Consider the following 27,098-nt stretch of genomic DNA (forward strand, 5'->3'; position numbering starts at 1 on the left):
AATGTTGAATAACAGTGGTGACAGTGGGCACCCTTGTGTCATTCCTGATCTTAGGGGGAAGGCTTTCAGCCTCTCACTGTTGATTACTATGCTGGCTGTGGGTTTTTCATATATGCCCTTGATCATATTGAGAAAGGTTCCCTCAATTCCTTTTGAAGTATTTTTATCAAAAAGGGATGTTGAATTTTGTCAAATGCATTCTCAGCATCTATCGAGATGGTCATTTGATTTTTTCCCTTCGATTTGTGAATGTGAATTACATTAATTGATTTTCTTATGTTGAAACCCCTTGCATGTCAGGAATGAACCCCACTTGGTTGTGGTGTGTAATTCTTTAAATGTGCCTTTGGATTCGATTTGCAAGTATTTTGTTTAGGATTTTTGCATCTATATTCATTAGGGAGACTGGCCTATGGTTTTCCTTTTTTGTAGTATCTTCATCTGGTTTTGGTATCAGAGTGATATTAGCTTCATAAAATGAATTAGGTAGTGTTCCTTTTTTCTTCAATTTTTTGAAAGAGTTTGAACAGGAATGGTGTCAATTCTTTTTGGAAAGTTTGATAAACTTCCCCTGTGAAGACATCTGGCCTGGGCTTTTATTTGTAGGTAGGTTTTTTTAAAAATTCAATTTTATTGAGATTGTTTCACATAACAAACAATCATCCAAAGTGCATAATCAGTTGCCCATGGTACCATCATACAGCTGTGCATCCATTATTCCAGAAAAGAAATAAAAACAAAAAAGAAAACTCAAATCCTGCCATATCCCTAACCACCCCCCCTCCATTACTGAATTATAGTATTAGTATAGTACATTTGTTACTGTTGATGAAAGAATGTTAAAATACTACTAACTGTATGTAGTACATAGTTTGCAAAAGGCATATTTTTTCCCTATATACCCCTCTATTATTAACTTCTAGTTATAGTGTCATACATTTGTTCTAGTTCATGAAAGAGATTTCTAATATTTGTACAGTTAATCATGGACCTTGTCCACCACAAGATTCACTGTTTTATACATTCCCATATTTTAACCTCCAACTTTCCTTCTGGGACATATGTGATTCTAAGCTTACCCTTTCCACCACATTCACACAAAATTCAGCACTGTTAATTATTTTCACAATAACTTGCTACCATCACCTCTGTCCATTTCCAAACACTTAAGTTCAACCTAGTTAAACATTCTGTTCATAATAAGCAACCGCTCCCCATTCTTTAGCCTCGTTCTATATCCTGGTAACAGATTTCATGTCTATGAGTTTGCATATTATAATTAGTTAGTATAAGTAAGACCATACAATATTTGTCCTTTTGTGTCTGACTTATTTCACTCAATATAGTGCTCTCAAGGTCTCCTCATCAACCTATATATATATTTTTAAGATGGTTTTGTTCACCCACCATACATTCTGTCCTAAGTAGACAATCAATGGTTCCCTGTATAATCACATATTAATGCATTCAGCACCATCACCACTATCTATATAAGGACATCTCTGTGTCTTCTACAAAGAAGGATGGAGAGTCAAAGAAGGTAGAGAGACAAAAGAAAAAGAAAGAACAAAATGACAGCTAAAAGCAACAACAGAAAAGATAGAATTAAACTAAAATAGAATGAAAGAGTCAGACATCACCAATGCCAACAGTCCCATTCCGCTCCCTAATATCCCCCTTATAGGCATTTAGCTTGGCTTGTTGCATTAAAGGAAGCATAATACAATGTTTCTGTTAACTATAGTCTCTAGTTTGCATTGATTGTATTTTCCTCCAATACCACTCCATTTTTAACATCTTGTAAGGTTGACATTCATTTGTTCTCCCTTATGTAAAAACATATTTGTATATTTTATCACAATTGTTGAGCACTCTAGTTTTCACTCAGTTATACAATCCCAGTCTTTTTCTTTCCTCTTTCCTTCTGGTGTCCCACATGCTCCTAACCTTCCTCTTTCAACCATACTCACAGTCATCTTTGTTCAGTGTACTTACATTGTTGTGCTACCATCACCCAAAATTGTATTCCAAACCTCTCACTCCCATCTTTCCTATCTGTCTGTAGTGCTCCCTTTAGTATTTCCTGTAGAGCAGGTATCTTGTTCACAAACTCTCTCATTGTCTGTTTGTCAGAGAATATTTTAAACTCTCCCTCATATTTGAAGGACAGTTTTGCTGGATATGGGATTCTTGGTTGGTTTTTCTCTTTCAGCATTTTAAATATATCACACCACTTCCTTCTTGCTTCCATAGTTTCTACTGAGAAATCCACACACAGTCTTATCAAGCTTCCTTTGTATGTGATGGATTGCTTTTCTCTTGCTGTTTTCAGGATTCTGTCTTTGTATTTGATGTTTGATAATCTGATTATTGTCTTGGCGTAGCTCTATTCAGATCCATTCTGTTTGGAGTACTTTGAGCTTCTTGGATCTGTAATTTCATGTCTTTCATAAGAGATGGGAAATTTTCATTGACTATTTCCTTTAATTTTGCTTTTGCCCCTTTTCCCTTCTCTTCTCCTTCATGACACAAACATTCATGTGCTTCATGTTGTCATTCAATTCCCTGAGACATTGCTCATATTTTTCCATTCTTTTTCCTATCTGTTTTTTTGTGTGTAGGATTTCAGGTGTCTTGTTCTCCAGTTCCTGAGTGTTTTCTTCTGCCTCTTGAACTCTACTGTTGTATGTCTCCATTGTGTTTTTCATCTCTTGTGTTGTGCCTTTTATTTCCATACATTCTGCCAGAATTTTTTCAAACTTGATTTCTACCTGATGTTCGTCCAGTGTTTTCTTTATATCCTTCATCTCTTTTGCCATATCTTCCCTCAACTTGTTGGTTTTTTATTTGCTTCAGCATATTTCTTTCAAAATCTTTAATTGATTGTTTCATTAAAGTGAAACAATATCTCAACTGTATCTTAATTGAGGTGTAAGTTTGTTCCTTTGATTGGGCCATATCTTCATTTTTCCTAATGTAATTTGTAGTTTTCTATTGTGTAGGCATCTGGTTTCCTTGGTTACCCCAATAAGATTTTCCCAGACCAGACTGGGTTCAGTTCTCACAGTGAGTCTATATTCAGAGTCAAGTTTCCCTGAGGGTGTGTCTTAGAAGACTGACAGACTTTCCTGTGAGGCCTCTAGCCACTGTGCTTTCCCTAACCTGCCCAGCCACTTGGTGCCTGTCAGTCTGTCATGCCTGACTGGTGTAAAGACGTGTGGCCCCTTTAATTCTTAGCTTCAGTTGTTTCTATTTTGACTGTTTTCCCCAAGGCCCTGGGGTCTGAGTTCTGAGGGGAGGGCAGGCCTTTGAGCTGGACCCCACCTCCTTCCTCTTAGGGAAGATACACCCCATAGGGAGTTACCCTCTGCATTTGAATTACTTCTTTGTCTCTCTGACTCTGTGAAGTCCACCCCTGTCTGGGTCAGAGTGCTGCGAACTGAAAATGGCTGAGGCTCTCTCTACTGTCACTCAGGTTGAGAGAGAGAAAAAGGGAAAGAAAGCCCCCTTTCAGAGCCAGTCCATGGCCCCCCAGTTTCACCCATCAGTCAGATATAGCAACTGGTCTTCTGGGCTCCCTTTCCTTGGGCACAGGTGTTTTCTAGTTCTCTAACGTCAGTCTCTAAAAGCCTCTGTATTTTTCCTTTTTTTTTTTCTAATTACTTTTTTTCCCCACCTCCTCTCCACTGGGAGTGACCTCAGGGTACTTTGCTCCACTGGGAGTGACCTCAGGGTATTTTGCTGCTTGTTAGGGGTTTGAATGATCAGTGAACTAACCCTAAAGCAAGTAGATGAAAAGAAATAAGAAAGATTAAAGCAGAAATAAATTAGCTGGAAAGGAAAAAAAAAAAAAGAATAAATTCAACCAAAAGTTGGTTCTTTGAGAAGATCAACAAGATTGACAGACCCTTAGCTAGATTGACAAAGTAAAAAAGAGAGAAGACCCAAATAAACAGTATCAGAAATGAAAAGGGGATAATTACTACAGATCCCAAAGAAATAAAACATAAGAGGATACAATGAACAACTGTATGCCAACAAGTTAGACAATTTAGAGGAAATGGACCATTTCCTGGAAACACATGGACAACCTAGACTGACTCAAGAAGAAATAGAAGACCCCAAGAAACCAAACACAAGCAAAGAGATCCAATCAGTCATCAAAAATCTACCAACAGGCAGGCAGGTGTTTGGAGGCTGCAGTGGCTGTGTGTAGAGTAGCTCACTGAGAGCCGATCTGATCTTGTATTCAGCAGTCTCAAATTTGTGAATTAAAACCCCAGTTGGAGCTAGGCTGAGCTATATTCACTTGCTCTGAGAATGCTGCTTTCTCCCACAGCGAGGTCCTGCAGCTCAGCCTGCCGTGGGGGGTAGGCGGCTCCTGGCACAGGTCTGCAGTTTTTACTTACAGATTTTATGCTGCAATCTCAGCCATTCCACCCAATCTAGATTGATGTACTATGTGTGGACAGTCAAGGTTGTACCCCAGCAGATGTTCCAGATTATATACTAGTTGTTGTTTATCAGTTGCTCCAAGGGACTAACTAAATTCCACACCTCTCTATGCCGCCATCTTAGTTCCTCCTCCTTAACCATGTTTTAAAACTTTGGCTTCGTGAGTCAGGGATTGGTTCTTCAGATGCTTTGAACAAGAGACCCTGCCAGTCATGGCTCCACATCACCAGTCCTGAAACAGCAAAGAAAGATCAGGTTGACTCTCAGTGAGCTGCTCTACGTACAACCGCTGCAGCCTCCAACCACCTGCCTGCCTGTAGGTAGATTTTTGATGACTGATTGGATCTCTTTGCTTGTGATTGGTTTCTTGAGGTCTTCTATTTCTTCTTGAGTCAGTCTAGATTGTTCGTGTGTTTCCAGGAAATTGTCCATTTCCTCTAAATTGTCTAGCTTGTTGGCATACAGTTGTTCATTGTATCCTCTTATGTTTTATTTCTTTGGGATCTGTAGTAATTATCCCCTTTTCATTTCTGATTCTGTTTATTTGGGTCTTCTCTCTTTTTCACTTTGTCAGTCTAGCTAAGGGTCTGTTAATCTTGTTGATCTTCTCAAAGAACCAACTTTTGGTTGAATTTATTCTTTTTTCTTTCTTTCTTTCTTTCTTTTTTTTTTTTTTTTTTGCTCTCCAGCTCATTTATTTCTGCTTTAATCTTTGTTATTTCTTTTCGTCTACTAGCTTTAGGCTTTGTTTGCTGATTATTCTCTAGCTTCTTCAGTTGTTCAATTAGATCTCAAGTTTTAGCTCTTTCTTGTTTTTTTAAGATATGCATTTGGAGCTATAAATTTCCCTCTCAACACTGTCTTCACTGCAACTCACAGGTTTTGGTATGTTTCATTCATCTATAGATAATTTCCAATTTCTCTTGAAATTTCTTCTTTGTCCCACCAGTTGTTTAGGAGTGTGTTGTTTAACTTCCATATATTTGTGAAAGAACTGGTTCTTTGGTCATTGTTGATTTCTAGTTGTATTCCATTGTGGTCAGAGAATTTGCTTTGAATAATTTCAAGCTTTTAAAATTTATTAACACTTGTTTTGTGCCCCAGCATATGATCTATCCTTGAGAATGTTCCATGGGCACTACAGAAGAATGTATATCCTGGTACTTTGGACTGTGTTCATCTAAATATGCCTGTTAAGTCTAATTCATTTATCATATTGCTTAGGTTCTCAGTTTCCTTACTGGTCCTTTGTCTAGTTGTTCTATCTATAGAAGAGAGTGGTGTATTGAAGTCTCCCACTATTATTGTAGACATGTCTACTGTGCCCTTCAGTTTAACCAAGGTTTGTCTCATGTATTTTGGAGTTCCTGGATTGGGTGTATAAACACTTATGATTGTTATTTCTTCTTGGTGAATTATCCCTTTTATTAATAAAGTGTCCTTCTTTGTCTCTTATGACATCTTTACATTTAAAGTCTATTTTGTCCGATATTAGTATAGCTACCCCAACTTTCTTTTGTTGCAATTTGTGTAGAATATATTTTTCCTCCTTTCACTTTCAGTCTTTTTGTGTCACAGGGTCTAAGATGAGTCTCTTGTAAACAGCATATCAATGTGTCATACTTTTAAATCCATTCAACCAGTTTCTGTCTTTTAACTGGAGAGTTTAATCCTTTCACATTCAAAGTTATTACTGTGAAGGGAGTTACTGAACCAGCCATCTTATCCTTTGGTTTTTAGCTGTTAGATCTATTTTTCCCCCATCTCTCTTTTTTTCCTTTAAGTTACCCTTAGTAGTACTCTTCAGTTCCATGCCCTTCTCCAGACCTCTCTCTCCTTTTTTTTTTTTTTTTTTTTTTCAGCAGGTAGCACTCCCTTAAGTATTTCTTGCAGGGCAGGTCTCTTGTTAACAAATTCTCTAAGCCTTTGTTTGTCTGTGAAAATTTAAAAATCTCCCTCAGTTTTGAAGGAGAGCTTTGCTGGATAAAGAATTTTTGGCTGGCAAGTTTTCTTTTTCTTTTAGAATCCTAAATGTCATACCACTGCCTTCTGATCTCCATGCTGCTTGCTGAGTAGTCAGTACGTAGTCTTCTGTTGTTTTATGTGGTGAATTGCTTCTCTCTTGCTTTCAGAAACTTCTCCTTCTCTTCAGTATTTGACAATCTAATCACTATATGTCTCAGAGCAGGCTTATTTAGATTTATTCTATCTAGAGTTTGTTGGGTTTCTTTGATTTGCATATTCATGTTGTTTAGAAGGTTTGAGAAGTCTTCCTCAAGTATGTCTTGAAACACTCCTCCTAGACCTTTTACCCTTTTCTTCTCATTCTGGGACACCAATGATTCTTATATTTGTTTGCTTCGTGTTGTCCATCAATTCTCTGAGATCCATTTCCAATTTTTTTATTTTTTTCCCATTTGTTCTTTTGTGTGCTCGCATTCAATTAATCTGTCCTCAAGTTCACTTATCCTTTCTTCTGCCTCTTCAAATCTGCTATTGTGTCTCTAGTGTATCTTTAATTTGATCTACAGGGTCTTTTATTTCCATAAGGTCTGCTATTTTTTAATGCATTCTTTCAAATTCTTCTTTATGCTCTTGTAGAGTCTTCTTGATTTCCTTTATATCTTTAGCCATCTTGTTGGAGATTTGTTGGTACTTCTTTAATTGTTCTGAATTTTGCATCTCTTCTTTTTAATTTGTTAGTTTGGCTTATTGAACAAAATAAGTATCTTCTAGATTCTTCAAGAGCTTTGGAATTTTCTGTTGGCTTCATGGCATTACATTGTCTTGATATGGTTATTTTGGGAAGTGCAGGATTATTTGAGTATTTATATACAATTTGGTAAAATATAGCTTGCTGGAATGCAGTTTCCCAATCCTACCAGCATGTGGTGCTTTCAAGTAGTTCTTCCCTGAACTTCTGTGTTGTGGGCGGAGTTCAAACCAGGTGGGGAACCAATCAGTGCACTGGATCTCTGTATGCATGGGGACTGCCTATCCTGGGGCTGTGACATTGTGCCTGAGCTGGTAGGCAGGGACACTGTTCAAGGGCACCCTCTAGATGGAACTTGGGCCTTGCCTGCCTGCTCCCTGCCCACCATCAGCCCATGAGTCTCTAATGTGTAGGAGGGGCTCCTGATCATCAGTATGGCACCTCTCTCTTCCCAGCTTCTCGCTGTTGCACTCCAGACTTCTGTGGGGGGAGAGCAAATGCTGCCTGCTGGGTTCCCTCAAGGGAGCTTCCTGCTTTCTGGCTGTGGAGCTCACCTCTCCAGCTGTCAAGGTAGGCGCAAGGGAGTGCAGAGCCACTGCTCACTCCCTTGCCTGGTGGTGGTCTCGCTACTGCCAGCACAGCAGATCGTCCAGATGGGATCAAACTCACCTCATCCATCAAGCTGCTGTCTCTCTTCTGTTTTTGTTGGTGTCCCCTCCACTTACTGTGAGGAACCCTCTATGACCGGTCACACCCTGAACTGCAGTCCCTGGCATCCTCCAGCCTCTCTCCAGTTAATTTCACTGAGGAGAAGCCTGTTCTGCCTCACCTACTCCACCATCTTTCTGGAAGTACCCCCCAGCTAACTTTTAAAACTATAAAATTAAATCCCAAATACATTTGGTATCTGGTGAACATACTTTCCTTTCTTTACTTTTGTTTTAAAAAAATAGTTTAGTAATAATGACTAGTGGGACACCGTAATAACTGAGAGAAGGAACACTTCCTTATTTTATGACTGAGCTTCTTACTCTCTAATGTTTGTATGGTAGTGAAGAATTGAAGGGGGTTGGAGGGAAGAGTGACGCTATAATTTGCCGCTTACTGCCACCAATACTTGTCAAGATTTATTCATTTATTGATTCATTTATTAGCTGTTTCAATAAGCCAAGTATTTAACCCAACAGTGGCAACTTTCTTTCAAGCACATCATTTATCACTTTAAATTAATGTTTATTAAATGTTGTTGATTTTTTTTTGTTGTTGTTTTTTTTTTTTTGTATTTCAGAATATGTTTTGGTTTTATGATTATGAGGGCATAAAGGCTTTATAACTGGTTTGCAGCTATAAAGAACATAATAAAAATAATTTAAGGCAACACTGAGGGCCCATGAGAATATTTCTCCTTTAAAAGCAGTCTGTAACAATTTTTATATTTTTAAAGGTCCATGAACTATGCAGTATTTGATGACCAGATGCCATTAGTATTCTTTTTAGAAATTTACTTAATTGACCCTCTAGAAATAGGCACCATTTTCATTGCCTTGTTTTACCATATGGCTTATTGGCTTCTCCAACAGTTCCTTTGATACTATGCCTTTCTCGTCTGACTGACGATACACCCTGTAGAGTTTTTCTCCTCTTCTGATCATTTAGTTCATTAAAATGTTACATGGAGCATCAGAAAACTGAGAAAGAAAATACCCCAGAAGGCTGAGCCTGCTGTATAATTCCTCAGAGTCCTCTGATAGACATGGGTTCTTGCAGCCCACTTCTACAGTTAAGCTCCTGCTATGCCAGAAGAGAGGGAGGGATTGGAGAAAGCCATGGAAAATGGTGACTGAAAAGTTGTGTGCTGAGAGATGGAAAAGGGAAAGGGGAATAGGGGAGCAAGAGCCAAGACTGCAATGGGAATAGAAGAGACGAATGGAAATAAAAACAAATGAATCATACTAATGACAGAGAGAGCTGCAGAGGAAACACTGAGAAGTGGACTATGTGGGGAATACTCTATGGAGAACACTGCACCAATAATTGAATAGATCCATGGAAGCAGAAAGAAAATAGACAAAGAAGAAAAGTCTAGAGAGATGTAAGGCCAGTGTCACCGGAATCTCCCAGTTTATATGCTTCCTAGGGGTTACTCTGGATGTAGGGAGCTGTGGCGTGGATCCATAATTACCATGGAGAAATGGAATTTCAGAGGGGTGTTGGATCTGGCAGGTATGGGCCTGTGATACCCAGTCTTGTTAAATGTTCAGGAATGTTGTGAGCCAGTTGTTAAACATGGAGGTCATTTAAAAATTAAGCTGTGTATACTCACAATTAGATAAATTAAAAACAGATAATAAATACTCAAAACCTCAGTACTTCCTAATTGCTTTACTATATTTTACTGTCTGTCCAGCTATGTCATCAAGGTTACTTCTATTGTGTGGAAATACTACACAATAGTGTGTTGCTCTACATCCTTTTCCAACTCCATGTTCATGACTTCGCATTGGTAGCTGGAAATCAGCCATGGTGGGAGAATTTATACCACAGAAATCAGCAAATTAAAAGATTGTTTTATGGGTGTCCTAGATGTAAGTATATGATGGAGAAAATATTAATAATGCACATTAAACTTATAAGTCTTGTGCCTGTAGCTGTTACATTGTGAATAACACAAGAAATTGTGGAAATGTTCTTCTAGTATTCAAAATACTACTGTACAATCAAAGAAATTGTTTGCATCATTGATGAATGAGTGATCTTCCAACATATTCCTCTGTTGTTTCAGTTTGTCTTCTTCATTAAAGTAAATGAAAATTTCAATCAACATTCATGTCAGAACCACATTTGCTCATCAATTGCATTGTTAGCCATGGATATAAGATTTTGACAAAAAATATGAGTTTAGCAAAAATTAATGAAAAGATTCTGTGAAAACCAATTGGCTATATGGAATTTACAAGAAAGAGGGTTGTATATCTTATTATGATTTAGTTGTGGGACTCACATTCTTTATATCAGTAAAATTTCTGATAAACTTATGTACAAATATTTGCATACAGGGTTTTGGGGTTTTTGTTGTTGTTGTTGGAGAGTTGGTTGTTAAACATTTACCAGCACACTGGGTAGTTTGGTCACTAACCATTGTCTCACTTAGCAGCAATGACACCCAGAAGCCTTCCTTCCGTGAAGTGAAATAAGCATATTTTTGTTCTTTTTCTGTGAATGTCATTAATTTTGGCACTCCTGGAAGGCAGAGGCGAGTTGGATGCATCAAAAAGGGGCCCAGGACTATCTCAACACTTGCTCTCCCTATATGCTCTACGGCTGTTTCTCAAACAAGAGACTATGTGCTGTGTGAACAGCACCCAGAGAAATCAAGCTCAGCTACTGACACAGGAAATTTGATGTGTTTGCCTAAAGGCTGGAGTCAGGAACAGAGTGAACCATCACAGTGTGAACCACTGCAGTGAACCCCACAGTGTGAACCCCAGGGTGAACCTCACAGTGTGAATCCCAGTGTGAACCACTGTAGCATGAATCTAACTGTGTAAACCCTGCAGTGTGAATCCCAGTGTGAACCACGCAGTGTGAACCATCAGTATGAGCCTTGCTGTGTGAGCTCGTGTGAACACCATAGTGTGAACTCCAGTGTCCAGTGTGTGAAACTCAGTGTGAATCCCAGTATGAACCACTGCAGTGTGAACCTTGGTGTGAACCACACAATGTGAACTATCAGTATGAATCCTGCTATGTGAACCATCAGTGTGAATCATCAGTATGAACCCTGCAATGTGAACCCCACAGTGTGAACCACAATGTCTCCCTCTACCTGGGTGCCTGGTGAGCAAAAAGTCTTTGACAGTGTGAGAGGTAGGTGGTCTCAAGAGATGATATGAGATAAACAGTCAGAGTTAGCCCCTCTTCAGGGTCAGGAAATGTCACTGACACTGAATGTCCAGTGTAATGTGAATCTAAGTAAAAAAAAAATTGTTTTAATGCTGAAAATAATCCATCCTGATGTGTGCCTGGCTGCTGAAAATGCAATTGGCCTCTTCCCAGATGGAACGAATTGTTTGCCATTAAAATTTCATTTAAAAATAACACGGCCAATCACTGCATTGCAGTGTCAGCTTGTCTTTTCTGAAAGAGGAGCTGAAAATAAAATGAAACATGGAAAAGTTCTCTTTCTTTCTGAAGGAGAAAACACATATTCAGGTCCTCTGAGCAACTGGCAGAGCTGTGTTCAGAAGGACAAGGTCAGCATGACTAATAAAGAATGTGCAGTCAGTGGAATTAAAGGTTCAAAAGAGAGCAGTTTCAGATATATTTTTAAAATATTTTGTCAGGCATAGAAAGCTGCCTCGGTTGTTGAGCACTGGTTCTGTGCTGATACAGTAAAAACCTTGATAAGGCAGGGACAGAGGACTGAAATGCTGTTATGATTGCTGATTATGGTCAAATTGTACTCACATAGCAGCTACCTCCACACTGTCTGCCCTCTGTACTTCCTAGCCACTAATATCGCAGTTTAGAAGCATATGCAGTTTTACTGCTTAACTCACCCACACTTCCTGGCCTGTGACCTCTCTGGAAGTTCCCAGTGCTGAGTATGTTCTGGGCACACTTAATACAGAGTGAGCCAGCAATCAGCACTGAAGAGCACTCCCCTCCCATCATTGGGAACAGGGACCCATGCCCTGGACTGAAGCAAGCCTCTTCAGTCTATGTCTTCACTCAAGGTAGCTCCTACTGGGCTTGACACCCTCCTCAATGAAATGGGTAGGAATTAATAAACTAGAGATGAAACCCTGGTTCTAGAAGGGGAAAAAATCCTAAGAATCAATGGAATCAATTTGCCCGATTGCCTTTGTTTTTTTCTGATGCAGTCTTAAAAAGCTGGCATTGCCCAGGTGGAAATGAACATCCCTTAGTGCGTTTGAAAATTGCTATGGGGTAAAGATGACTTCCATTTTAAATAAAGTTTGCAAAATACAGGTGGGCTTCCTACAGACAAAAGTGAGTAGATTGCCATTTAAAAATAAACCTTTCAACATAAAAAAAATTAATCTGATTAGAAAATGGGCAAAACACATGAAGAGACATTTCACCAAAAAGGATATGCTCACCGCAAACACAAAAAAAGCTGTTCAACATCACTGGCCTTCAGGGAAAGGCAAAAACCACAATGAGGTATCACTACACACCTCTCACAATGGCTGAAACAAAAAACAGTAATAGCACCAAATGCTGGCAAGGATGTGGAGATACTAAACACTTACACATTGTTGGTGAAAATGCAGAATGCTGCAGCCAGTCTGGAAAACAGTTTGGGAGCTTCTTATACAATGAACATGCAGCTACCATTCAACTCAGCAATTATACTCTTGGGCATTTATCCCAGATAAATAAACACAAAATGCTGTCCATGATTGTTCACAGCAGCTTTATTCTTATTCCAAACTGAAAATAGCCCAGATGTCCTTCAACAGGTGAGTGATTAAACAAACTGTGGTACATCCATACCATGGAACAGTACTCAATAATAAAAAGGAATGAGGTAGTGACACACTTAACAATTTGTATGACTCTCCAGGGAATTATGCGGAATGAAAAAAGCTTATACAAAAATGTTACATACTATATGATTCCATTTATATAACATTTTCGAACTGACAAAATTTTAGGAATGGAAAACAGACTAGCGGTGGCATGGCCAAGAGTTAGGAATGGGGAGGGAAGAAAAGTGGGTGTGATTATAAAAAGGCAACATGTCAGGTCCTTGTAGTGATGAAACTGGTATCTTGACTGTGGTGGTGGATTAGAGTAGACCTACATAAGTGATAAAACTGTACAGAACTAAATACACATGCACAAATGTGTATTAGTAAAACTGAGGAAATCTGAATAAGATGGGTGGATGGCATCAATATCAATATTCTGGTTGTGATATTGTGCTGCAGTTTTGTAAGACGTTACCACTGGGGGAAACTGCATGAAGTATTCATGGGATCTCTCTGTGGTATTTTTCACAACTGCATGTGAATCTATATTTATTTCAATAAAAATTTCAATCAAAAAAACATTAATCATAAAGGTGACATTTTCTTTAAAAGGCATGACTCTATGAAAACCCAAGGTCACACTCTCAGTTCTATTATGGAATGCCACCTGTCTTTCTCAGAACTTCACGTTACTTACATCTACTCAGATACATTTTTTTTTTTTTAACAGAAGTGTTTATTTTAAAGTAGCACTTTTTAAAAACTAGAAGTGATTTAGATCAAAAGCTCCAAGGTGTATTGTTTCAGGTAAGTGTTATTACCATCAGCCCATTTATTAAGCCAAACTGTTTCAAGCAACTTCAAGACCACAAATTTACAGTGAGGTATAGAAGCTCAACCAGGATGGGACAGAATGTGTTCCAAGTTAGAAAGGGACAGCATGGCTTCTCAGTGCTGTCTCCTGCGGAGCACCTGTTAAACATGAGCCAGTTGTTAAACATGGAGATCATTTTAAAAATTAAGCCGTGTATACTTACAATTAGATAAATTAAAAACAGATAATAAATACTCAAATACCTGCACTCCACTGTACAATTAAGTTTTCTTCGCGCAAATCTGAATGTGATCTTTTAGATCCTCCAGCTGTGGCCGATATAGCTCCAGATTCTAACAGTGTGCTGCTTTGCTGTCTGGGAGGTTGATCCAAGCCTCTGGGTCCCTCTTTGGAAGGCCACCACTATTTATGTGTGAGGCTCAGGAGAGCTGACTAATCTGAAAGTTGGGAACACCTGCTGAAAAGAGGGGCCTTCATTCCATCATAAAGCTGTCCTTTATCCTACTGCCGAAGTGGTTTCCTCAGGGGATGGTGGGTCTTAGATCATGGCCCTGAAGGGCTTCCTCTGAGAGTTCATCTCCAAGAGGGGCCCTGTGGCTACCTCCTTTTAAAACACATTTTCTAAGAGCTGCTCTATTTCCTCAAGGACTGTTGTAAAAATCATTTAATTGTTACATATGGTTTACTGTTCTCGGAACTGGATCCGTTCTTCATCTTTCATCTTCAACTTTAAAGGCCTATAACTCCTCCATCTGCTTTTTGGCTGTTTCATTAAAAAGTTTCAGCTCATCTTGTGAAGTTTCCAACAGCAAAATTGAGTCCGTGTGATCTGTAGTGGATTCTTGTTGTGATGCCAGGATTTCGCTGTCTAAAACTGGGTTGATGCCCTTGCTCTCCAAAATTGCTAAACAGTTGTCCTGAAACTTCTCCGGCAGTTCCATCCACCTTCTGGGTCAGATCCTTCAGCTCTCCCTGTTTCAGTCAACTTCAGGTACAACTGATTGATTACAGCCTCTAAGAGCTAGTTCTTTTATCCTTGAGTTCTTCCTCTGATTTCTGCTTACTCAGTGGTTTGTAGGTTTTTCTAATATTCTTTCTTATGGCAGTGTCTTCATTTTTTGTCTGTCTATTCAGTCATTTCAGTTTGATAATTTTCTTAACATTGTTCTCTGAATTTTCTAATGAAGAAATCTGGAAATGTCTACTTCTTAGGACTTAACAGGTAACAGACTCTTAGAAATGACTTGAATTTTTGTGTCTACAGGCAGGCCAGGCTCAGCACTTAGTGGGGCTGCAGAGTGTACACTGTCTTCATAACGTTGGTCATTGTACTGAGGCAGCACGGCTGGACCCTGGAGGGGGCAGGGTTAATGTGATGCCTAGGCCAACAAGCAGAGAACCTGTGGAGGGCGTGACCTGACCTGCCCTGACTCTGGGGAGGGACTGGGAGAGAGAAAATGTTCCATTTCCATCCCACCCTGTCTGCCCTCCATCCGGACCTATCAGATGCACTTTTGTTATATATTTTTCCCCCAAACAGATTTTTTTTTTTAATTTGCAAAAGAATTACAACAACCCTATAAGCTATTAAGTAGACATTAGGTATTTTCCATATTGATGAATTAATCTGTTACTAACATGGCCCTGAGCCTCACATCCCTTAACTGCCCTCTAGCTCCTAAAGACTCACACAAAGAGATTTTTCTTTTTAAGAAAACTTGAGACTATCTAATAGAGGATCTTCACTGCATTAAAAAGAGTCTGCCTTTAGATCTACTAATACAGAATTATTACATTCTGGGAATATAAGCCTTTTTAGAAGATAGGGAACTAAATTTTCTTCCTCATCCCCTTCTTTTTCTACTTCTTCTTTCCTTTTCCCCTCCTCCTCCCTGCCCCCTTCCTTTCCCCCTTCATTCCTCCTATGTGCCAGACATTGTGGATATTACTCTGCTTTGTTTCATGTTCATAAGCCTCTGAGGGAAATATTATTTTTGCTATTTTACACACACACACACACACAATTGAAGTAAAGCCACTTGTCTATGATCACACGACTAATAAGTGGCACAGTCAGGACTGCAGTCTGGGTTGATTTGACCCAAACTGCCTTATCCCTCCACCATACCTGCAGTTCTCAAAACATTTTGGTGTCAGGCCATATTTAGATTTAAAATTTATCAAGGATCCTAAAGAGCTTTAGGTAATACAGATTATATATTTAGATTAGACCTTAAAAACAAGAAAATTTAGAATATTTATGTATTAATTTAAAAACAACAAAAATGAGCCTATCACATTTTAACATAAAATGGAAAACTTTCATGAAAAATAATATATCCCAAAACAAACAAACAAAATTTAGTGAGAAAACATGTTTCAAATCTCTTTAGTGTCTGGCTTAATAGAGGACATTTGGATTCTCATGCCTGCTTCTGCATTCAATCTGTTGTGATACAGTGTATATATCGTCTTCACATAAAGAAATAATCCGATGGAAGAATTTTGGTAATGGATGGTGGTAATGGTAGCACAACATTGTGTTCATAATTAACAGGACTGAATTATCATTTGGCTCTTGTTAAAAGAGGCAATTTTAGGTTGTATATATGTTACTAGAATAAAAAAAAAAACATAGGACTGTACAACACAGTGACCCGCTAATGTAAACCATGGAGTATAGTTAATAATACAATTATAATAATATTCTTTCATCAATTTTAAAAATGCAGCAAACTAATGCCAGGTGTTAATAATGGGGGGTGGTGAGTGGGGGGGGTGTAAAGGAGGAATTCTGTATTTTCTGCAAGATTTTTCTGTAGACCTACAGAGCTTCTCTAGTTAAAAAAAAATTAATCTAAAATAGGGTGCATGTCAGGCGAGGGTCACAGGCAAATGGGGTGATTCTGGAGCCCTTGAAATTATATCAAGGGTCTACTCAGCTGAGAGAGTAAGAAAAATTAAATGACTGGAGTGGGGAGATAAAATCCACACACAGTAGTTTATCTCCTTGTTAGAAAAAGGCTAGTTTTTATTAGTTTTTAGCAAATGAAAAATATGCAATGTTTACACTGTCAAAGAACAAATAGAACCACGACATATGTCTCAGTTTACATAGCTGATTTCAGACTATCACATTCCTAAAATTTCCACATTGTTGTCTCTTGTTTAGATATTACTTAAGTAGGTCATATGTTAATATTTTGAGGGGGCAAGTACGCTCCCTACACCTCCCCTCTATGCTGTTTTCCTGACTGAGGAGGCTTTCAGCCGGTTTTCAATGCAGAGGAGGGGTGTGACAGGGAACATTGTTGGATAATTCAACAGCTGTATCAGGTTAACTCTGGCTACCTCCCTTGTCTGGAACAAATGAGATGCCCAGGAAGCTAAATTTGGGGGACAGGTAGAACTGCCAAGAAAACACTGTACCTGAAACGCACACCTTTAAGATGAACTATCAGTGTTCTGGGTGTTGCATCTGCAAGGTCAGATGGGCTTGTCTTTCAAGCACTGAATTATGAAACAAGGTTGTGTATGCTTTGGAAAAATCCCTTTTGAAGTGTTCTTCTAAAAGTACTAATTTGGACTTGCAGTTTTCATTTGGTCCTGGGAAGATGTCAAACTTCTACCTCTAGTCTTTGCTGACTTCATTATGCATAAATAAGAAGTGGTCAATATTTATGGAGTAAAATTAACTCTTCAAAAGACACATTTTATGCCACTTAAAGGCCAAGGAGTGACACTTGCTCTGTATCCCTCCTCAGAGTCTAACATTTAAAAAGTAAGGAGAACCCAGGGGCTTAGAAAGGGTGTTGACATCTTGGAACATCCCTCTGTGCAAGTTTGCTTAGAGATCCTGACTTAAACATCTACTGTTGTCCTAATGGGTTGTGACTTTCCTACTGGACTAACTGTCATCTTGTGGCCCCACCACCACAACCTGTAACACCATCCTGTTTGACTGCCTCTAGGATTTTGCTCATATGACCCCTTTCCCTTTATGGAATCCTCCTATCCCACCTCACTCCCTCTGCCTCACTAATTCTTACTTAGTCTTAATGCCCAGCTCACACTCTGACTTCTTCAAAAAGCTTTCTTTCCAATTCATCATCATCTTTGTAATACCTGAAAATAATGACAACTATCAATTATTGAATTGTTACTGTGTGCCAGGTACTGTAGTAACCACTTAAATCATCTCATTTAATCACTTCATAATAATCTTATTATTTAAAGATGTGAAGGCTCAGAGAATTTGAGTGTACTGCTCATGTCATACTCTAAGTGACAGAGCTGGACCTTCAGCCCTGGTTTGCCTGGTTCTAAAGGTCATGTTTGTAACTGATCTTCCAGTCTGCACTCATTGTAAGAAGCTGATAAAGCTAGATCAACCTCAAAGGTCATATCATCCAATCCTCTTGTTCTACCAATGTGGAACTGAAAGCCCAAAAAGGTAAAGAAACTTGACTAAGGTAACACAGCAGTGAAGTGTTGGTAAAGCCCAGACAAGAACCAGTTCTGGTTCTCAGACTCATTTATTACTTATTCCTTCAAGAAACATTTCACTAAAGTTTCCTGTGTTTAAGACACTGTATTGAGCCCTGAATATCTCTCCCACTGTAGCTTCTTTGTGCTCCTTTTGCCAGTTTAATGAATTCATGCACAAAGTTGCCTTAAAATGGGGGTCAAGTAAACCCTGCCTTCTCTTAGTGCAGGAGCACCATGCACCGCTATGCAACCAACATGGCACCTTTGCTCATTGGTGTTTAGGCAACATGGGCTGACCCATACTCAGAAGAAGCTGCAGCTCCATAGGAGAGGGTGTATTGGAGATTGGAGTGGGATGGGGGTGTTTGACTATAGCTATTATTCCTTTACGGGTAATACAGAAAGAACAGTAAAGGCCTTGTTTATGAAGATGATTCAAGAATAAGCATTAGAAAACAGGAAGCATGACTCCTAGTTTTACAAACCAGGTCTAATCTAACTCCAAAGGCATTGTTGCTCTTTTCCTATAGTGTGTCTCTGGATACAGAAGTCTGATACTGTTTTGTAGAGTTGAATACGCACCTACTATATTATTCAGATAATCCATTTTTAAGTTGGATAAACTTGCACACGTAGTCAAGGAGACATGTAAATGAATGCTGAGAGTAGAACTATTCAAAATTGTAAAATAGTAACAATCTGTATTAGGTCAGGTGTTCCAGGAAACAGACTCTGAGACAAGATTTATGTGCAGGAAGTTTATTGGGGGATGCCCTTAGGATCAACAATAGGTGGAATACAATACAGTTAAAACAAAGGCCTTGGCCTATCCATCAGAAGCTCTAGAGCTGGGATGGCCTTCGAGTTGTCCAGCTCTGAGGCAAGGGAGCAGGGCCTTCTCTTTCCACCCTCCCACTTCTCACTCTCAAAGACAGTCATGGGATGCAGACTACCCATGGACGGGTTGTGACATTGCGCTAGCTGAATCTCACAGGCTGAGAGCAATACCTAGAGAAGGACTCAGCTGAGGGCCATCAGCTGCTAACATTCCCTTCTCCCAGTTCCCACCAAGGCCTGGGGAGCTATGTGGGTCTGTACCTGTTGACTCTTCCAAGTCTCTAGAAAACCAGCTGGATCATCTTTAGAAACAGCTCTCTGAGGGTGGACTGGATATCACTGTGTAGGAGGGGGACCAGAGACTGGCAGGTAATAGTGTAGTGTGACTTTGCTCCTACCTACACTTCCCCAGTCCCGTGGAGTAGACCATCCTCTTTCAGGGGAGCTCCTAGTGCACTGTGCATAGTTCTGGGGGTAAGGGATGAGGTGGGAAGGGAGCTTTAAACAAGACATGGAAAAGATATTTTAATACGATATTAGATTTATTAAGAAGTCACTGGATTGGGCTGAAGTTTACCTTTTGCTTCTAATGTCATCTCATAGGATGTTGGCTGCGGTATCTCTGCCTTTAGCTCCACGAGACTGGAATAACTACATGTTTCTCACATCATCCCATGCCCACAGATTGGGCCCTCAAGAGAATGGCTGGTAAAATTTGGTGGTGTATATGGGAAGGACAGATGGGCACTGTGTTTCTGGCTAGAGGCTGCTAAGGTGCAGGACTGTGTGGGGTACAGACCTTTGGCAATGTGGATGAATATGACAAGCTGGAGAGGAGCAAGGATGGCTCCTGGTATCCCCACCAATCTCCCAGCCTTGATACTGCCCAGAGCAGAGTTTACAGGACTACTTGTGCTCCTTTTGAGACCACGTCTTCCCTGGGCTCAGCAGTTCCCATATGAGGACTGGAAGGTCCCACAAAACTCAGTATGCCCATGAAGATCATCTTCCTCTCCCAACATTCCACACTTACTAATACAAATTTCTTGAGAGGCAGGCCCAAGGAGGCTGTAATTCCAACTCATTAGCCACCTTCCCTAAGAGACCATTAGGATTAATACCAACATGCCCTATAATCCTGTACCTCTGTCACCCTAAGAAGCCCAAACTATATACAGGCAATGCTCCTTTCATCCAGATTCTTTCTGTGTATAGTTTTATACATTCCTAATATAACTCAAGCTTCCCAGGAAGCTTCTCTTTTCTATCAACAGTCAAACCTTTGTGATGTCATCCAGGCCCAGTGCTTTAAATAGCACCTAGAGGTTGAAGACTCCCAAATTTATATCTCTTTCCTTGGACTCTGCACTGAACTTCAAACTCATGTATTCAGTAGAATATCTAACATCTCTATTTGGAAATCTGATAGGTATCTCAATCTCAACTAGTCTGAAATGAATTCCTGTTGCTCTACCCCAGATCTGCACCGATTCCATTCAGCTAGCATCTCAAACCAAAAGCTTTGGAGTGATTTCTGACTCTTCATTTTTCCTTACACCTTTTAACCCCCACCCCCACCCCACTACTGATGTGCTACCTTCAAAATAACCACCTCCACTGCTACCATTTTAAACCATCATCTTTCACCAGGAGAACTGCTATAATCTAAGACTTCTTCTCTCACCTTTGCCCCTTTATTATCTCATTGTCTCCAAGTATCAGCTTGAATAATCCTTTTTAAAACAGGTCAAGTCACTCTCCAGCACATTCCCTCCTCTAATGATTACATATTAGAGTAATGTTTACTCTTAGACAAGTATTTAGTTCTTTCCATGGCACAAGACAATACATATCCTGCCTTTGCCTATCTTTCTGACTGCTTTTCTGACTAGATTCCTCCCATTTACTCTGCTCCAGATAATGAGGCCTCAACATGCTAAGCATGCTTCTACCTTGAGATGTTATTTTGGTGTTCTGTTTGGAAAACTTTTTCCCTAGATATTCCTCTGGTTCAGTTCCTCACTTCATTTTGATCACCTCGAGGGAACTTCTCTGACCCCCTTATCAAAAATAGTTCCTGTACCCCTTGCCACCCTCAAAGTGTAATTCCATGTGAGCAGAGACTGTCCTCTTTTGTTCGCTGCTGAATCCTAAGCACCTAGAACAGTCACAGGCACATAGAAGGCACTAAATAAATACCCATTGAAAAAATTAATGCCTCTTCAGAATACCAGCAAGGACTGAAATAATCCCAGACTTCTGAGAAAAAAGGATGATACTTCAAGATCAACCTTACCTTTTGGGTTATAAGCTCTTCAGTGTGAATTTCCAATTTCAGATGTCATTGCTGTATTTAACATTTTTAGAAGTGTTATTAAAGTGGAACAATAGTTTTCAAAAAAGAATCCAGGTATTTCAAGGCTCTTATAAGTGTTTAAAGCTGATTTTACTTTAAAAACATATTTTAAACTACTTAAAAGACTGTACTCAGAAAAACATGACTATGCAAAAATATTATATATAAAATTTTGATTTGGATAGCATGTTACTAACTTGTGCTGCCAGGTTAACTCAAATTTTGTGGCACCTCAAAATAAAGCCTTATCTCTGGTCATATATGAGAAGTTCTTATATTTAGGAATCAATTAGAAAGGTTGTATCTCTGCACAAGTCTTTTAAAAAATTTGGCCTAGTGTGGTAGGCTGTTATATACTCCAGGAAAAAAAGGATATTCTTAATTTTAATGTACTCCTGTTGTTAAGCCAACCCATTGTGTGGCACTTGTCATAGCAGCCTGGAAACTAAGACACTCAGTTATGTCTGCTCACAGAAAATTGCACAATGACTAATACATTAGCACATCATAAGTATATTGCATATACTGAAATAGCTAGCAAGGCTAAGTTGCATTTGCTATTGTTGGTATAACCTATCATACAAATGAATATATAATACATAGACTTTTTGAAAGTTCTGGCTACTTCTTACATAATTTGTTATATTTCATAAGAAATGCAAATCCTTATTAGATCATTGTAAATCACTGTAAATTGTAATGATTGTAAATGATTCAACTTTGTTTTGAAATTGTCCTACCACTCTTTGAGATTCTGGATTAGTTTAATAGAAGAGTATCCTGTGACTGCAAGATAGATTTTAAAAACTTTTTCCATTAGTAACAACTTACTTTTGTGGTTCAAGATAATTGTGATACCGAGCAACCAAAATACAGAAATAACTTTACTGTTAAGGTAGCACAATACTGAAGCTATCATTTATAAATCCATATTTCAAATTTATTCTTTCATTTGTAGAAAAGAAAGATAAATAAACCTGCATCCCCAAACAATTTATTATGACAGGTTTTACTAGATTATTCCTAGCATTAACTTTTTACTCTTTGATTGATACTTTTAAACTGCCAATAAAATATAAGCTCAGTAAGACATTTTGCACATTTGTTATCTGTGATTTCCTTGAGCTTATTGCTAACTTCCTATAAAATTGTCAATAACATATTTGAGAGTAAGAACCTAGACAGCTTGTTTGCATACCATAAAGGATAGCTAATAAGTGGATACCAGTAAAAAAATACAAAAATTAATATCTTTTTACATTACTTTTTTGCATAGTCAAAACTTGTTACCATTTACCCATGTTTACTATTCTCATTCTTTCCAATTAATAGAATTCAGCTCACCTCTTGGAGGTTTCTCTCCTCTCCATAATGTTAATACTTCTAACCATTGTTGCTTTAGCAGCTCTCTAGAGCATTTAAGCAGATGATTTTTATAATTTATCTGGCTTCTCTAGTCTTTCTTGATGAGATTATTGATCTGCAACAAGCTAATCCATCCTACCTGGAAACCTGAATACCTAATTTAAATTCAGAGGCTTTCCCAAGCTTGCCTCCATCTCTGTTTTCCCAAGAATTATTCATTTAGGTTGTTAGGCCATTGCATGGATCAATGGAAATCCTTATTATCCTTCAAATTTTGAGACCACTTCCCTTCTTCCCCCTCAAATATCTCATCAAAATAGACAGATTGACAGTCTAAGATTAGGCTAAGTTTCTTTTACTTATCCTACCAGCCTTTGGTGGAAATGTTAATGAACACTGAAGAGCCCAGAGTCAGTCAGGATGCATGAATGATTGTGAGTGAATAAATGGCTGAATAAATGAATAAATACATAGGGGAGAGAAAAAGAGCAAAAAGGCCTGGACAAGTCTCCAACTGGATAATGGTCATCTTGAATTTGAGTGAGGGAGTAACATATATTAAGGAAACTGGATTAGAAAGGCTACCTCAGAGCCAAAGCATGGCAATCCTGTAAAATAATCTTGCCTCTGGTTTAAGAAACTGTTTTATTGGGGAAATATCCATGTAATTGTTCCTGAATTCCTTAACGTTGTAAAAAAAGTTCGCTTTACAATTATGGATGATTCCATTCCTACTTTTAAAAGTTTTACAATTATTAATGACATGCAGAACAAGAGTCTTTCTCAATTTCCAGTGGGAGGCCTAGTCCAATTGATTCTTACTTTGTAATGTCCCTATTATTACTGAGTTGACTATAAGCTCATTGAGAGACTGAGTCATATCTATCTTTGAATCCTCAGCTTTCAATCTTACTATGCAATAGATAATCATTAAGTTGTTGCTTAAATTTCTTCATTTCCATTCCTACTGTCACGTGACCATCTTGGTCAAAATATTTTCAGTCAGGGAAAGTTTGAAGCTTAGCACTTTGCTATTTAGTTTTCCCTCTTGTCTTGAACAGCATTTCTTAGGTTTGCCTCATGCTAATGATCTGGAGACCTGTGGTCTGTGCTTCAGGTCACAGCTGAATAAAAAATCCCCAGGATCGGAGCATGGGCATCTGTATTTACCAAGCATCTAAGTGATTTTTAAGATTAGGGACTTGTGGTCTTTGTTCCAGCAGCATTAGAATCACCATATGCATTCAACATACACGCTTACTGCTTCTTACATTGTAAGAGCTCTAATCTTTAGCTCTAACATCTATACCTAGGAAGAAGAAAGAGAACCAAACTGGGTATCAGGCACCTTATACCTTACACCTTTGGGACTTTGGGCAAGTCACTAGTATCTTTGGGCTTCTGTTTCCTCATTAAAAGTGAGGGTAGAACCAAATGATCTTTAAGGCCCATTTCAGACTCTTTAATATTCTAGCATTTCCACATTCAGCCTAGTTCCCTAGTTAAAATTGCATTATCAGTTCTGCTCTGCTTCTCTAAGTCCAACTCATCCTTAAGGCACAGTTCAAGTTCTAATTGTCCTTAACATTTCTTTGACACTCAGTCTAAGCTTCTTTGACCAATGGGGCATCTTTTTATGTTTGTCTGTTCTTTCCAGTAGGTAATAATAGGATCTCACATCTCTCTGTGTTCCTAAATGCCCAATATATGGCAAGTACACAATACCGTTGATTTTTCTTTCTCTCAAGACCATGAATTCTTGTCTCTATCATTTGTTTTATTCCAACAATTGCCATGTTTAAAATTTTTTGTCCAATGAGCTTTTCCTACTTTTTATTATCAGAAGTTCCCAACTAGTATCATGTATTTATCCTGGAATTTTTTTATGATTGTCCTAGTTTCCACTGATTTAAAAAAAAAAAAAAAAAAAAGCTCTCTTGTGGTCTCTGCTGGTGTGATAGCAGACAACTGCTTCATAAATTCTTTGCTTAAGTGCACTAAAGGACTCAAGTGTGAGAACTGTTCAATTTTCTAAGGAACCTTTCTTAACAGCAAAGAGAAAGACTAAGCTGTCAAACTGTTTTTTGAGAATAGACAGCTGGACAGTAAATTCTGAGATATATTTCAAATGTTTATTTCTGAATCAGCATTTTCCAAAATTAAATTCATATTCATGCTTGTGATGCTAAGATGCAATGGTAATATTTTTAGGTGCTTGCTCCTTTGGAGAAAATTTGTCAAATTTTGGCTGATTCTGCCAATATCCCTAGTATTGTGCCTAGTAAAAATAAAGTGCTTGATACATATTTGTTAAACAAATATATTAGTGTTATTTGGTTTAGGTAATACTATTCCTGTTTTATAACTGAATTACAAATTAAAGGCAATTCTGAGAGGAATCGTTGCAGACTTTCCAAGTTATTTCTTGTATACTTCTAAAGGGCCTAAAAATACCCTCTATCAGATATCTGTTTGTCAAGGCAGGAAAGATGTTACAAATGTTAAGTGCTGATGCAGTGGTTTTGCATATTTCCAAAGTTCAAACCAGATGTCTACAACTTTAAAAAGTTCACAGGCAATTTGAAACTCTACAAAAGGACTGATATATATTCATATGAAAATATTATGTAACATGAATAATGCATTACAAATATATAAAGCTCTTAAATACATTATCCTTTTTTTTTAACAAAGGGAACTGATTGTGCAAAGGTGAGGAGGTACAAGAAGAGGCAGAATGTGCGGAGAATTTCAGATATTGGTATGGCTGGAATGTGGGGTGGGAGTGGGTAAGGCAGTAGAAGAAACTGGAAATACACATCTTTTTAAAGAAAAATTTGAGTGTGTATTATGTGTCACAAACTGCAGTTGTGCATTTAAACTCATCCTCTTAACTCAGATGTTTTTAAGTGTCTATTTCATTACTCCATTTAAAGGTAAAGCTGGTCAACAGCAGATAGAATGGGAGACCTTAGTTCACCCAACCTCACAGGATAACAGAGGATAAAATGAAAAGTGCTAGCCACAACTAGGTTGGATAGCTGCCAAGCTACTATCAAGAAGATAATCTCTTACTTCCTGTCTCTGTGTAAGCCTCCTTTTAAAAAGCAAAATCCACTGGAAGTAGATTTCTAACTGCACATCCTGTGGTGCCCTGTTCAAATCCAGATGTCCCTAAGATTCCTCGTTTTAAGAAGCATTATATTTTAATGGATAAGAACTCCGATTCTAGAATTAGGCCATCCTGGGTTCCAATTTCATTTTACCAGACATTGGAGATAGCCATGTGCTAACTCTGGCCACTGAGGAATAAGGGGAAGTTATTGGGTGGGGCTTTCTGGAAAACTTTTTAAAAGAAGACAGAAATCAATGGCATGTGCTTTTCTCCTTTTCTCTTACTCCTGGCTAGAACATGGACATGATGCTAGAGATGGTGCAGCTATTTTATAGCCACAAGAATAAAGGCCACATACAAAGTAAGGAAGAGCAGAAAGGTAGAAGAAATCTGAAACTATTTTTTACAGTTTACTGTAATTAATAAGTGGTACATGAGTTCACAGGATAATTTGAGAATTAAAAGAAGAAAAATCTATGTGAAGAGCAAAGCACAGTTCCTGGCGTGTAGTAAGCAACCAATAAATGATTGTTATTGTGGGGAGATTAGGTGATACTAGCAGAGAACAAAAATCACACACAGGATTAACAATTTGGGAAGAGAAAAAAAGTGCAGAATAGAAATTACGATAGGATTATAAAAAAGTCACAATAACATTCAAAGCCGAACAATGCACCTAGATGGCCAAAGAATACAGTAGAAACTCAATAAATATAATTTCCTTTCCTTTCCTATTTGTTGGGAACACAAACCAATGCCATTTATTCACATGGGAACCATGATCAACAAGGAAGACTAGACTCTTAGCAAAGAGAGTCTGGAAAACCCAAGAAGTAATGATTACATTTACAAAGTCATACAGACTTTTGTGAGGCATTCCATTCAGTGTCTTAATACTCCTATTTAAATAATGCTGTCAAGATATGGATTAAATGGATAAACAAAAAGACGGTGATAAACAGAGTAAGATGCCACTAGAAACGATGACACAGGTGTTGTCAGTCATCTTAGTGGCTCAGTCCTAGAGAACTGAAAGTTGCTAAATAGAGAAATCTATTTTGATGCCAAATTGAAAACTGATTATATTCGTCAAGCCAGAGAAATAATACAGCTGAACTTGAACACAATAGGCAGAGAAGAACTCAGCAAATTCAGCTTGAAAACTGCACTAGGAAAAAAGAAAAGTATGATGGAAAAACATGCTGAATGCTGGCATATTATGATCAGATGATCATGTCAGAGAATGATGTCAACTTACAGCATACATTAAAAGGAAAATTTGAGGTGGTCACCTCAAAAGGAATTTACTATGGAGTAGTACCTCATTTCAATTCAACAAAGAAAGTAGCTGGAAAGTTAAAAGGACTATTCAAAACTTAGCCTTTTCTAAAAAAAAAAAAAAGACCTAAATGCCAGATACTGGTATGACCTACAGA

General features: G+C 38.4%; 1 pseudogene; it reads right to left on the minus strand.

The window, feature by feature from the left end:
• Positions 1-12,640: 12,640 nt before the first annotated feature.
• Positions 12,641-15,051, minus strand: LOC119511625 (annotated as a pseudogene).
• Between the last annotated feature and the right edge of the window lie 12,047 nt (positions 15,052-27,098).

This window comes from Choloepus didactylus, chromosome 16, assembly GCF_015220235.1.
Source record: "Choloepus didactylus isolate mChoDid1 chromosome 16, mChoDid1.pri, whole genome shotgun sequence".
NCBI lineage: Eukaryota > Metazoa > Chordata > Mammalia > Pilosa > Megalonychidae > Choloepus > Choloepus didactylus.